General features: G+C 35.8%; 1 non-coding gene across 1 annotated transcript; it reads right to left on the reverse strand.

The window, feature by feature from the left end:
* Positions 1 to 12,756: 12,756 nt before the first annotated feature.
* Positions 12,757 to 12,863, reverse strand: LOC125830684 (small nucleolar RNA R71). Its single transcript, XR_007443155.1, has one exon. It is a non-coding gene; the product is annotated as a small nucleolar RNA R71 (small nucleolar RNA).
* Between the last annotated feature and the right edge of the window lie 263 nt (positions 12,864 to 13,126).

Genomic DNA, 13,126 nt, shown 5'->3' on the forward strand with positions numbered 1-13,126 from the left:
TTATTTGATAACCCATACCTTTGCCTTGTTCATCCGTAATTGACCATGGCTAATGACATGTCCCAAGAAGTGTAATTCATGTTGAGCAAAGTCACACTTCTCTCGCTTGATGTAAACCTAGTTCTCCTGTAGGATTTGGAAAACCTTTTTCAGGTACTCAACTTATTCCTCAAAGGTATTTCTATTGATGACTATGTCATCTAATTATACCACCACGAACTGATCTAATAAGAGATGAAAGATCATGTTCATTAGTGTGCAAAAGATAGCAGGTGTGTTGGTCAAGTCGAAGGGCATCCCCAACCACTCATAAACTTTGTATCTTGTTACACATGTCATCTTTGGTTCATCCGCTTCAGCTATGTGAACTTGGTAGCAACCTTTCCGACGATCCAACTTGGTAAAGTACTTGGCATGTCCAAGTCTATCCAACAAGTCAACAATGAGCGGGATGGGGTATTTATTCAGCTTGATCAGCGCTCGATAGTCGATGCATAAGAGTAATGACCCATTTTCTTCTTTTGAAATAGGACAGGCGCTCTATAGGGTGCTTTAGACCGGCGGATGTGGCCGACTTTGAGTAACTACCACAACTACTTTCTTAGATCCTCTAACTGGAATGGAGCCATGCACTATGTGGAATATGCTGGCGGTTTTTCTCCAAGCTCCAGCTCGATCTTATGGTCAACCTTACACCTAGATGGTAAGTGACATGGTAGATCTTCAGGCATCACATCCTTGTTTTCTTCTAGAACCTTCTCTATATGGTGGCAATGACTCTTTAGCACCATTGCCTTCTTACAAACTTACAAAGGTGGCTATAAACATCGGCCCCCTTTTCTTTTGTCCCTTCACTAGTTGCATGGCCGATAAATGGGCTTGTCTTTACTTCTTTGACACCTTGACTAGATGCACTAAGTTGCATGGCCGATAAATGTGCTTGTCCTTACTTCTTTAACACCTTGACTAGATGCACTATGCAGGATCCTTCTCACTACATGACCAAGAGTCATTGGAGGTAGGGATCGATCATTGTGTGACACTTTTGGAAGAACTCCTTCTTGAGAATGAGAGCGATAGTGAGGTTTATCTTACCTTGCCACTTACCTAGTGTGATGCTTACTCCATGGGCAACTCCGCACACAGGAGTCAGTGGTGCATTGATTTTCTTGAGGCGGGTGTTGCTTGAATTGTAACTCAGCCCCAATTTTGTTGTTGTTTCTCGGTTATATTGTTGGCCTCTGCACTGGAGTCTACCATAGTATGGACTATTCGTCCATTGATGAAAATGTGTACATATTGCATGTTGTATTCTTCTGGCTTCCCTGATTGTCTGGCAATAGCTCCGCATAGTCCAACCATACCTAACTATGGTGTGCCGAATCTTATCATTGTTCTTGTGCCTCTTTCGCTTTCCGTTCTCACAATATGGAACCAAGGTTCTTCATTTCAATACACCTTGCATAGCCATGTGGTTCACTGCATATGTTGCATCCATCTCCTTTTGTAGTTTGCGCATTTCTCTCAGTATAGTTCTGATGTCCAAACCGCTTGTCATAGGACTTGTAAGTGTTGTGTTGATTGGTGTGTGGTTTTTTCTCTCAACCTTTTCCACAATCTCCCCCACCTTTGGAATAACTATTTATCGTCTCATTTCCTTTTCATTTGTCATTGCATAAGTTGGTTAAAGCTTTGGCCTACGTAGTTGCTTCATCGATAGTCTAAATTTGTCGACTCTCCAACTCTATTTTGGCCCAATTTTGTAGTCCATCCATGAAGCGGAATAACATATCTTTATCTGTGAGGGTGGGAATCTGAAGCGTGAGGGTGGTAAACTCTTTTACGTATGCTCATATGGTACTTGTTATACCTCATTTAAACCGGGTCAAAATAGTGTATAGTATTTTGGTGGTTCCTAAAGTAATTAACTAAGTCAAGGAGTCGCCACCTAATTATTTTCGGTGAATTTGGACACCTAAATTGATTTAGTCATGTCAAAAATTAACTTCATTTTAAGGTCTACTAAACATGAGATTCTAGGTAAGGGTTCAATTAATCTAAAGGGAAGGGGTTAGGCATCCTTTAAGATCCATTAAAAAAAGGTTAACCGACCAAACTTAAGTTAATTAATTAGGCTAAGCATTGTGATTAAATTTATTTTAGAAAAAATAATACTTAGTATTTAAGAAAAAGAATGTTAAGGTCGTACGAAAAGTTTGTAAACAAATTTGAAGTTCAAAAAAAAGCATGGGAAAAACTAATTAATAACTACATAAGGAGTTAGAAAACTAAAGTGTACTGCTTCAATTTTCAATATTAAGTAAAATAATCTGAAATGGGATAGGACTTGGTATAGCTTAAACACGAGCATAGAAAAATCATTTTTTTATGAGTCTTAATTAATCGGCTTGCCAAAAGAAGAAGAGTCACTCAGTTTTTAAGTCTTCAAAACAAGAGTTATGTATATTCTATGTGACTTGGGAAATGTCTCATAGCTACTTCCTAGAGGTTAATGAAAACTCCAAATATAGTACAACTACTAGTATAGATTAGTGAACACAAAATTAGAGATAGAATATTAGTCACATCAATACAAGTAAATAATTCAAGTTGATTAAATGAGGTAATTAACGGTCATGCTCGAATTTAAAAGAATGAATGAATCTCTTCCATTATCCGACGTATGAACAATGTGACGCGGGAAAGAGTAAGGATATGCGGACTCCATGTATAGAATATGCAAGCTTCATGTGACAATGATATTGTTGAGTCTCAGAGGACTCTCCGGAAAATTTAGAGTGTTTATGAACACTGCATCCATACTCTCAAAGTGTACAAGTCAAAATAAAAAGGGAAGAAAATTAAAGAGACAATAGATATGGTGATAAAGTTACATACAACAGATAAAAAAGAACAGAAAAACATGATTTCACCATTCTAGTTTATAAGGTAAAGATTATGAACCTATTTCTATTTATCAAGTCAATATACATGGAGATATCCTCATTTCTTCTTATCACAGGACATTGCGTTAAACCAGAACAAACACGACATTTCTAAACATGGCTAAATATTTAAAGCCTATTTTAAAGAAAATGAGAAACAAAAGTGAACAAACAACAATAATGTGAACATATCATTCAGTAGACAACATATTCTCACATAATTTGGCCTAAAATCATAAATTAGTTTCACCAAAAATGTAAATAGAGATCTGAGTTTCAATTGTTTTCTAAATGATGACATAGGTTCACTACGTCGAGATAGAACAAAGAAAGAAAGTTTTCAACTCATTCAAACTACATTTTTATTATCTAATGTTAATACTCAAAATAAATATTGATTCATGTGTTTAGTTTTAAAAGAGCTTGAACAAGATTTTCAACATGGCCAACTTTCTACAACAAAGAAAAGAATTAAAAAATACCTAAACAGGGAAGAAAGAGGAGAAATTTTCTAAAACAGGGGAGTTTCAAACAGGTTAAGAAAATACTATAACATGTTTATATGAACTAAAATAAAATGGTTCAAATATTACCTTCTGTGGAGTAGTGAAGTTGGATAGTTGATCAAGGATCTATGCTCGTTCCTCCGACAAAAATTAGCAAACAAAGAGTAGTGGAGAAATATTTTTATAAGATGATATTGAATGGAAAGGAGTGTTGTTCTTGTGAGTGTTCCAGTCTTTTTCATGATTCCTTTTGCATTGGGCGGGATTTTGAGGTGAAGGTAACGTATTTGAAATTTTAATGTTGGGGTGTCTTGATGGTTGTGAAAAGCATGGATTTGTGTTGGAAAATGAAAAGAGCTAGAGGCACATCTGGAAACAACATTTTTTGTACGAAAATGGCAGAGCAAAAACCTATTTTGATCGAAGGTATTTTGGAATTTGTCTTGAATAAGACGTGAAGAAAGAATAAGGAGCGGTTGCTGAGTTTAGGATTAGGTTAAGTGTAATGGGTCTATTCAATTGGGTAATTGGGCTGTTACGTTTAGGTTTTATTGTTGAATATCTTAAGTTTGTAAAATGGGCTGAAAAATAGACAAATTGTCATGGCCTCTTTCTCTCTTTAAATTAATTCGTTTGAGTTTCTAATTTAATAACTAGTATAATATATATTATGTAAAAAGTTTAGTAAGTAAGAAACTTGAAATAAAGTAACAACAATCATCTTAAAGAAGATGACAATAAAGTTATAATAGTAAAGTTTTGATTAAAAAAACTAATTTTAAAATAGTGAAAATGATAGTAGAAATATCATAAAAATAATAAAGGTTAAAGTAATAGTAATAATAGTAGCTAATAGATAATTCATGTGACAATAGTACTGAGTGAAAATAATAGTAAAATGTAAAGTATTCGACTTATTAACAATTTAGAAGCTCAAACGAAATAAATTAGAAGAAAGGAGGAACAAAATTGGGTGTCAACAGCTTGCCCCTCTTTGACCAAAGACGATGAAAGAGTTTTCGGGTAAAGAAGTTGATTGAGTAGCTATTTTTTTCTCGGCCAACAACTATAACCATGGAAAGAGTTGAAAAGATTCATACTAGAGGATTTTTAGTCTAGAGGGCCATGGAATGAATTAATTGAGTCAAGGATTATCACTGGAAATGAAAGAAAAGTTTGAATAACCTACATATCACATATTCGTGGGATGTAGGACAAAATGAGTTTGAGAGTAGATCCTTGACCTCTGCTAGTGAGTTTGATAATCCTCATTAGTAAATTTGCCCTAGTTCACTACTATGAGAGAGTTACACGTTGTGATGCGTCTTTAATTGCTTTAGACTATTTTTCCTGAAACTCATGTTAAAATTGTTATTAAAGTGAAAATATAGTAACTAAAGTGTAAGAATGTATAAATAAATAAAATTATAATATATATGTGTGAGAGTGATGACAAAGGCATGTGGACAAATGTTGTCTCTATTTGTCTTTAGAGACTTGATGAATAAAGATGTCTCAGATTATCTAAGGATACTTGATTTTGAGAGTTGGAGCCGTCTGGCATATGATGATTGGGTCGCATGACCAAGTGGTGTCTCTAGTTATCCTCAGAGACATTAATAAATGACATCTCTGGTTATTTTCAGAGACTTGATAATAAATGATGTTTGTAAAGCTTAAGGTAAAGTCGTTAAAGTAGGTAAAGTAGATTAAAGTAATTGGTAAAGTAGTGAATAAAGTAATAGTGTAGCCATCTAGCTTATGCAGATGATGTGATAATGTCTTCGGTTATATTTGGAGACTTGAAAGATAAATGAGGTCACGGTTGTCTTTGGGTATTTGAATGATAATGAGGCCTCCGATTGTCTTCCGGTTCTTAAATGATATATAAGGCCTCCAGATGTCTTTGGGGTCTTAATGATAAATGATGTCTGTAAAAAAAGTAAATTTGTTAGTGACATCATAAAATATGAGTTTAGTATGTGTGTGTATCCCATTTTAGGGTGGATGAACTCAAATGAGTGTATATCCTATTTTAGGGAGGATGAACCCACCTTGTCCTATTTTAGGATGGATGAACCCGACATATTCTATTTAGGGTGGATGGACCTATTCCTATTTTAGGGTGGAAGAACCCGCTATATATATATATCCTATTTTAGGGTGGACGAACCCAATATGTCCTATTGAAGGCGTACATGCCTAATATCCTCTGATTGTCTTTGGGTACTAGTTGTAATGATGCCTCCGATTGTCTTCGGGGATTGATAAAGTGATTCCTCCGATTGTTTTGAGGGCTTGATGTCGATTTTTATAAAATTATAAAATTGTAGAGTAAAATTATAAATAAAGTCATGCTAAATTAAAATAAAATAAAGATAAGTGAGAAATAAAGTCGTGTGGATTATGACGGTGAGGCTGTGGGGCCGAATAATGTCTTTAATTGTCTTTGAAGGCTTTTGTTAAATCATATAAAATTCAAGACAAAGTCATTAAAGTGGATAAAATAAATCGTACAAATAATTTGTAAAGTAGAGAATAAAATAAGGGAATCCATTTGGGTCTTGTAAATGGTTATCATTGAAATTGGTTGAATGTCATTGCAAATTTTTGACATTTAAGCCTTGATGTGTAATTCGGTGAGTTGAGTGGCGCCTCTAATGAGCTTGATTTTTCATTTAATAAATTTTTAACTAATGTCTCCTGCAAAGTTCAGGTGAAGAGGTAAATAAGTAAATAGAATCATAATGAAGTAAAAAGGAATAAATTCAGAAATAAAATGAAAAGTGAAATCATTGGGCTTATTAAGGCGAGGCCCTAGAGGAAAATGATGTCTTTGACGTAATTCATTATTGTCATCTTGTATCTTAATTGTTTCTACACTCACAAAAAAATTCTTAGTTGGGAAGGGGTGTTGATTCACGTTGTCTCAAAGCTTGACTTTGTTGGCCTTCCATCCATCTTGTTTTTTCAGACCTTGTGATCTCTATTTGAGATTTGGTAGATTAACTGTAAAAAAGTATATTTTTTATAAAATAAAATAAGGATTATCATTTGAAAGAGATCTTTGTTAGTGTGTAGAAAAATATGTAAGTATATATTTATAAGTTGTAAAAAAATAATTTCTATCAACTCTTAGATTATGACACTTCTGAAACAAAATGAAACATCCTTTGTCTATTTGCTTCTTGTCGAGTAGCTTGACAATATCCAATCATTCCTTTTCCATGTTTTCCAAAATCTATCCCAGTGTTGATTTCAGAAAAGTAAACTAAGCTTATATTTTTGTGAGACCGGACCTTATATAGGATGCCTACGTATCTCGCCAAGAGAATCAGGTCAGAACGTAGTTCAAAGTACATATAAATTATTTACAAATTTCTAATAAAGGGACCGAATCCGATACGAGTTGCCTACATATCCCACCAAGGAAATTAGGTCATGCGTAGTTCAAATTACATAAATAGTAGAAGAATCTTGAATTTCTATCCTAATGCGACTGAACCATATGTGGGTGGCCTACGTATCCAAACAAGGGAATCAAGTCAAATGTAGTCCTCCTGATACAAATAACGAAATTTAGAAATTTTCAATAGTAAAATCGAACACTATATGGATTGCCTACGTATCCTACCAAAGGAATCAGGTCAGAACGTAGTTTGTAAGTTACACGTAAAATGGAAGTTACATTCAAAAAATCTATCTAAAGTCTCCATTTGGTTTAGTGTCTTGACTTCTCATGAATGGAAAACTCATGCACGAATATTGTTATGTTGTCATGTTCCTAGATTGACTGTTCAACTGTAGGTTATCTACAAATCCTTCAAAATCTTGCTTGGCTTTCCAACTTTGTTCATTTGTTTCAATATATGTCACATTCATAAAATTGGCATATTTGAAAATAAGTATATTAAAAAAATATGAAAGTAATAAGCGAAGGACAATTAAGAAATAAGAAATGCATTCATAGATTTTGCAATTAAGCTTTCAAAAAATGAGGCAAAACATCATAAAGTTTAAGGCACGATTTAAGCCTCGCTTTTTAAAATCGTGCTACTTCAAAAACTGTTACTTGTTTAATCTACCAAGACTCCCGGTGAACCAAGGATGAAGTACAAGTCAAATTCTTTAGAGTCTCCTCTGGTTCAACACCCCAAATGGTCGGTGTCTCGGTGTTGTAGAGAGACATGTAAGTAGTTGTGGAAGTAACCTCTATTGTTGTTTGTTCTTAGATTGTCATGGTAGGAGCATAAAAGGATGATAAAGTGTCCTTTTTCACCTTTCCAATTGGAACAATACTTCATTTTGCAACCAAATCTTTCTCTATAGTTATCATGTTCACATTAGCGTTCCCATGTTTAGGCAGAGGCTTGTTGTTCACATTGGGCTGAGGTCCAGTAAGTTGGATTACTCCTTATTTGATCAAAGTTTTAATCTTATTTTTGAGACCATAGCAATCCTCAGTGTTGTGTCCAACAACTCTAGAATGATAGGCACTACGCTAGGAACCATCAAACCATTTGGAATAGGATCGGGAATCTTCCCTTCAATTGGTTGTATCATACATGCAACTTTCAACCTCTGAAAGCACTAAGACAATGGTTCAGCTATTTTGGTGTAGTTGTGAGTGGTTTTAATTTCATGATTTGGACGAGCCCTAGGTGTGGCATATGGTCGATTTTAAAAAGTTGAAGCCTGGACGGGTTGGTACTGATGTGGCTAATGGTAATTAGGGGTTCGAGGTTGATAATAGTTTGCCTGAGTGTTATAGACATGGTAAGGAGTTGATAAAGGATGGTAGAGAGCTGTGAGGATTCACTATATTGCTAAGGGAAAATGAATTGATTTGGTAGATTTAGGTAGGGAGGAAGTTGACTTGGCAAACGTCCTTGGTCAATCATCACAGTAGATATATCTTCTTTCTTCTTTTTGTTACCATTGATAGAACTATATTGAATTGCTTTGCGTGCCACTTGCAAGGCAGTAAAGTCTTGGATTCTTCCAAATTTTATTCCTTCTTCTAATACTTCTCCCACTTTAATGATTTCTGTGAACTTTTGTCCCATCATAGTTATCATTTTCTCATAGTAAAGACTGTTATCTTAGCATTCAATAAAGGTATCAGTCATTTCATTTTCACTCATTGGTGGTTGGAGTCTAGCTACTTCTGACCTCCAACGGATAGTATACTCCCAAAATGTCTCAGTTGACTTCTTCTTTAACATAGTCAGGTAGAACCTATCTGGTGTGATATCAGTATTGAACTTGAATAGATCCATAAAGTCTTGTGACATATCACTCCAACCAAGCCATTTATGGAGATCGTGTTGTGTGTACTAAACAAGAGCTTCACCAAATAAACATCTTATGGACAACTTCATTCAGACCCTCTCGTCTCTCCCCATTCCTACCAGTTTGTCACAATATGCCCTTAGATGTGTGTGGGGGTCACCAATTCCATTGAATATACAAACTTTGGTGGTTTGTATCCTACAGGCAAGTCATGTAGGGTTGCACACACAAATCCTCATAGTCTAAGCTTTTGTTTCCCCTAGTAGTTTGGAGGTTTCTCATTGTTTCTTTAAGATCGTGAATCTCTCTAGCTAACATATCATCTGCCTTTACCTTGACATCCTTCTCCATTTCCTCATATTGATCTACCTCGTGTTTAAACTTGATCAATATTGGATTGGGTTAGGTTTGAGTTTCCGTCGCATATCCTGGAGGAACACGTTGCGTATAAGGAGTGGCAACATGTGCCCTTTGTATATGTTGGATTGGATAAGTTTGGACGATGAGCATACTTTGGATTGGATGTGGTGGATTCGATGGGTTTACAGAAGTAGTTGTAGGCAGTAGATAGGTGCTATTAGGTAAAGAAACGTAAAGAGTATGAGTTGGAGGTTGATTTTGTGGGTTGATAGGTGGTGGATTAAGAGTAGTAGCATAGGTAGTGTAGGTAGGTGGTTGCCTTTTTGGGGGAGTGTAGAGGGATGGCAAATTTGGTGGATTTACGGCAGTAGTTGGAGGAAGGTTATTGCTGGTAGACGGAGGTTGTTGTGGAGGAAAGTGTTTAGGAACTGTTGAATCAAGTGATGGAAAAAAATGTGGGTTTGGTGTGGTACTTCTAGGTTCAGAAAGTGGACTCTGGAGTGTGATGGATAAATTGGTCAAGTACCTAACCCGGGTTAGTTCACTACGTATATCCTCAATCTCTTAAGTCAAGCAAGCGATGTGTTCATCATGTTGAATAGTAGTTATATCTTCGGAAGTCTTGGGAAAGTCATTAGGAACCATGATATGTCCTAGAACAATTGGATCAGATGCGGTTGAATTAGTCATTGTGGTTTTATTTCTTTGAATAGCCCAACTATGCCGAGGTAATGTTGATGACTTGGACCTTGTGAAGTAAGGATGGTCGGCCAGCTCGATTGTCAACACGAATCAACTTTTGATTGGAAATAAAAATAAAGATAAAAGATAGAAAAATAAAACACAAATAATGTTAGTTTTAAACAAAAAAGTAAAGTCATATTCACATAATTCAAATAAATCACGTAGCATGCAAGTCATCAAGTAGAGTCAAATAAGCTGTAAAAATAACATGTAAACAAGTCATCAAATAAAGTCAAGTATATCATAAAGATAACATATAAATACGTCCTAATATGTTTGTAACGTCTTTATGCCGGAGGTCGGCCTAACGTAAATTTGAGAAGTATATTTGACATAATATGTCATCCCATTGCTCTTGATTAATTAAACAATTTTTTTCTCGAGAATAAGGTACAAAAGTATTGAAAAATTTATTACATATCGAATGAATACATCGTAAAGTACTTTTAAATTTAAAAAAAAAAGTAAAATAATTTTTTTATGTCCATCCTTTTTGGTTCCTTTTGGTGATATCGCAACTTCTACACTCCAACATCAAGTCTTTGTACCTGTCACATAAAGGTTAGTCATACCACCCTCTAAAGTTTAATTAATTAGAGAAATGGTCCATATTTAGGAATAAATATTTCTCAAATATACACATAAATAATGATAGTTGTCACTGGGATCGAAAACTCACTTGGACATTTAAGGTAAAGTTGACTAATGTACTTAATACACCAAGGGTAAAAAAGACTCTTAGGTCATTACATGATGTATGTTTCTTGTAAAGTTAGTTGTTAAGCTCTACTCTACGTAAACTAGGAGTGGGTTTACTAGACACAAGGTTTCCGAGTGGGCTATTCAAGTAAGAAGGCTACTGATCTTAGGCATATTTATATGCCTAGAAAGCTAATTATTCCCGCATTTAAGCTTAGTTTGAATTCAATATGTGTTCGTTTATAGTTTTATTAAGTCTTTTGTCTATTTATGAGATAACCAACATGATTAGTTGTGTAGGTAAGCTTAAGAGGAGAAACGAGCACTAAAATGGACAATGGGGAACATAGAAGATTAAAGGCAAAAAGAAGCATGGAAGAAAGGGGAAGAAAGGAAGATCAAGGCACTGTCGTATCCCCTCCGCGTCGCGGAAAGGGGGTATTAAATTATCTCACGAGAGTCAACAGTAGGCACAGCCCTTCGTGTACTCACTGCGTCGCGGAGAAAGGTTGTTATTTTATTCGCAAAAGTTGAGTTAGAGGCAGAGCACTCCGTGGAGTGTCCGCGTCACGGAGAAGGCTATTGTGCCTGGAATCAAATATTTAAAACATCTCCGCGTCGCTCCCGTTGCTCCAGTTTTTGGCCGATTTGACTTTTAGTATAAATAGGACATTATTTTATTTCATTAATAATTCTTTTTCTGGGATTTGAAGAACGACGACTTGGGACAACGTTTTCACCATTTTTAGGGTTCTTTCCTAAACTCTTTTTCTTTCGATCTTTGTATGTTATTTGAACATTATTTGATCGACTCTTGGATTATGAGTTGCAAAATACTCTAGTTCTAGGGCTGTGGCTACAGGATTATTGTAATCTATTGATTTTGTTATTGGGTTAATGTCAATTATCATATTATTCTTTCTTATGTTCTTGCTTTCCGAATTTCGTGACTGATCACCATTAAAATAAAATTATTGTCCAAATTGAACTCGGGAGAGGAATAAGAGGATAGAACGTGGGAATAAGGAGCATGATTAATTCTAAATAACTAGGGTTAATTTGTATCTAGGATAGATATATACCTAGAAACCATGCTTGGGCCACTATACAGGAAGAAATCGTAATGCTCGGTACTTAATCCATCTTATCCCCGCTTAATGATGTAGTTAAGGTGTTATTTAACATACGCAATTAGAGGTCAGCAGACCATGATCATACATTTAAGCCTGTGATTCATTGATTCGATAATTGATAAATGCCCATATGAATTATATTAACTGCATGAATCCTGATAAAAGCTGCAGCCCTGGACTTTACCCAATCACTATTTTTAAACCCTTGAAATTGAATCGCTTTTGTTACATTTTGTTATAATCTTAGAAGTAGAGACTAAATCACTTTGGAAATCTTGAATACCCTTGTGTTTGGCTGAAAGTTAGAGAAGTTAAGTAATTCTAAGTGTAATTCCATGCGGGTACGATATCTGGCTCTTAAAAGAGCCACTTTAATACTTGAAGGACCAGTGCACTTACATGTGCGATTTGGACGCAACAAGTTTTTGGCGTCGCTATCGGGGACTTTAAAATTAGAAATTATCTTATTTTTTTATTTTTGAAGCAAAAAGCAAGTGTTGACAACTTGATCTTAGTATTTCATTGTTGTAGGTTGTATTGGAGTTTTAAACTAGACAACGATCAGGGATTAGTATCGCCTCTAGCGGATCCGAAAAGATTCGTACATACCGGAGAAGGTTCAGACGACTTACTTATCCGGTCCCTCTTGTTGCTAGTGAATGAACATCTCCAGCAGCAAGAGTTGAGGAGGAAGAACCTGAGATAATGGCTGAGTTGAGAGTAAGAGACGTGGAAGTCCAACTCCCCACCAATGTGACATCTTGTATTCAGAAACTTGAAGCTGGTGGGAGGTTTGAATTGAAGCAGCGTATGGTGCAACGACTGCATACTAATGGACAGTTCACTGGTCTGCCGCACGAGGATCCAACAGTTCACATTCAGAATTTTCTCGAGATTAGTGATACATACACTCCAACTGGAGTGAATGTGGATAATGTGAGACTCACTTTATTCCCTTTTTCTCTACTTGGGGAAGCAAAAAGATGGTTAAACTCAGAGCCCGCAAACTCAATTTCCACTTAGAATGATCTAGCATAGAAGTTCCTCATCCGATTTTTTCCATCTGGAAAAATGGCTAAGTTGAGGAGTGACATCTTGAGCTTTAGGCAGAAAGTGGGAGAAAACTTGTACCAAGCTTGGAATAGGTTTAAATCGATGTTGATGAGCTGCCCTCATCATCATCAATCTAATGAGGTGTTGGTCCATACTTTCATTGAAAGATTGGAGCCTAACACCAAGATTCTACTTGATTCAGTTGCAGGTGGTCAGGCTTTAGAGAAAACATATGCTGAACTATTCACCTTGCTGAACAGGATCTCTCAAGGCAACCCTAAATGAAAATGAGGAGGAATGAAACCTTTGATTCAGAAAACTGCAGGTATGTTAGAGGTAGATGTTGTGACTGCCTTTACTGCACAGATTGCTGCTATGCAGAATATGATGAACA

Source organism: Solanum verrucosum, unplaced genomic scaffold (assembly GCF_900185275.1).
Source record: "Solanum verrucosum unplaced genomic scaffold, falcon-dt-bn FXZP01000297.1, whole genome shotgun sequence".
Classification (NCBI taxonomy): domain Eukaryota; kingdom Viridiplantae; phylum Streptophyta; class Magnoliopsida; order Solanales; family Solanaceae; genus Solanum; species Solanum verrucosum.